General features: G+C 46.6%; 1 pseudogene; it reads left to right on the forward strand.

Moving 5' to 3' along the window:
• The first annotated feature begins 608 nt into the window (after positions 1–608).
• On the forward strand, positions 609–702 carry LOC118010612 (annotated as a pseudogene).
• The last annotated feature ends 1,411 nt before the right edge of the window (positions 703–2,113 follow it).

Here is a 2,113-nt window from a genome sequence, read left to right on the forward strand (position 1 = left end):
TAATAGGGGCGCCTGGGGGCTCAGATGGTTAAGCATCTGCCTTCAGCTCAGGTCATGATCTCCAGGTCCTGGGATTGAGCCCCGTGTCGGGGCTCAGCAGGGAGTCTGCTTCTCCCTCTCCCACTCCCTCTCGCCTTGCTTGTGCTCTCTCTGTCTTTCTCAAATGAATAAATAAAATCTTTAAAAAGCCAGCTAATAGACAATTCTAGAATGATTTATATAACACCAACATAAAAATGGAAAAAGATATTTTTAAGTAACCCCTTGCTGTCGTTCAAACATCATCAAAAAAATCTTTGCATAGAGCTTCTTTTTGGAAATGAAGGAAAAGTTTATTTCTTTTTTTTAAGATTTTATTTATTTATTTGACAGAAAGAGACACAGCGAGAGAGGGAATGCAAGCAGGGGGAGTGGGAGAGGGAGAAGCAGGCCTCCCGCCGAGCAGAGAGCCTGATGATGCGGGGCTCGATCCCAGGACCCTGGGATCACGACCCGAGCCGAAGGCAGACGCCCAACAACTGAGCCACCCAGGCGCCCCTAAATAAAATCTTAAAAAAAAAAATTTAAGGTGTTTGCACTTCAAAAGACACTAAGAAAAGGAAAAGGCAGTGCTTGCTTTGGCAGCACATACACTAAAATCGGAGCAATACAGAGAAGATTACCGTGATTGACACACAAATTCGTGAAGTGTTCCATATTTTTACAGAAAAAAAGTAATACCCATTAAAATGATAAAATTAAGGGCTCAAGCCGACAGAGCAAGTGACTCTGTTTTTTAAAACAATTTTTTAAAATATTTTATTTATTTGAGAGAGAGAGAGCACAAGTAGGCGGAGAAGCAGGCAGAGGCAGAGGGAGAAGCAGGCTTCCCGCCGAGCAGGGAGCCCGATGCGGGACTCGATCCCAGGACCCCAGGATCATGACCTGAGCCGAAGGCAGACGCTTAACCGACTGAGCCACCCAGGCGCCTTCATAGGCTAGTATTCATAGCAGCGTTATTCATAAGAACACAAATCCAGAAACTATCCATATGTCTATTACTGATGAACGGATAAACAAAATGTGGCACCTCCGATACGCAATGGATTCCTATCAGCAATAAAAAGGAACAGAACACTGACAACATAGATGAACCTCAAAAACATTACACTAAGTGAAAGAAGCTAGATACAAAGTTCCATATGTTGTATGAGTCCATTTATATGAAATGTCCATAAAAGGCAAATCCATAGAGCCAGAAAGGTCAGTGGTTGCCTGCGACTGGGGGTCGGGAGTGGGCAGTGACTGCAAGTGGGCTCGCGGGAAATTTTGGAGCTGATGGAAAAGTTCGGAAAGTGGCTTGTGATGATGTTGGCGCGAGGCTATAAATGTACTAAAAATCATCGAACTGTACACTAACAATGGGTGAACTTTGTGATATGGAAGCTATACGCTGATGAGACTATAAAATGTGCCCAGTGCCAGGAAAGACGGGCAGGTTTTATCTTGCCCCTGCAGCCCCGGCACCTCCAACCACAGTGTGTGTGGCCGGAAACCAAGACCAGGGTTCACCCTCGCGCCACAGATGAGAGAGAGGGAGCTGGGGGGTGCTGCAGCCGTAGCTGTTCTCCTGACCAGACACTGCCAACCTCCCCAAGGCCTGGCCATTAGAAATGTGAGGAGCTTCTCCAGAAGTCTTTGCGACAAAATCTTTCTTTCTCTTGGCTTGAAATCCGACTTTTCCAGGCTTCCACAAATATACCAGGGTTTCTGTACTATCTCCCTGTTTCCCCCTCCAATTGTTACCGATGACAAGTGGGGTATGGCCACATCACTTTCTTCCTTTTTTTAAAAGATTCTATTTATTTATTTGAGGGAGAGAGAGAGAGCATGAGTGGGGTGAGGGGCAGAGGGAGAAACAGACCCCCCCCCCCACCAAGCGGGGAGCCCGATGCGGGACTCGATCCTGAGACTCCAGGATCATGACCTGAGCCGAAGGCAGTTGCTTAACCAACTGAGCCACCCAGGCGCCCCCACACCAATTTCTTAAACCAAGAAGGGATCACAGGTACTGCCAGGCCTTAACACCATCAAAAAGACCTTTTGTTTGCCTTTGGGAAGAAATTCCCATTTC

The sequence above is a fragment of the Mirounga leonina genome, unplaced genomic scaffold (genome assembly GCF_011800145.1).
Source record: "Mirounga leonina isolate KUSES-001 unplaced genomic scaffold, KU_Mleo_1.0 Mir_101609, whole genome shotgun sequence".
In the NCBI taxonomy this organism is placed as follows: domain Eukaryota; kingdom Metazoa; phylum Chordata; class Mammalia; order Carnivora; family Phocidae; genus Mirounga; species Mirounga leonina.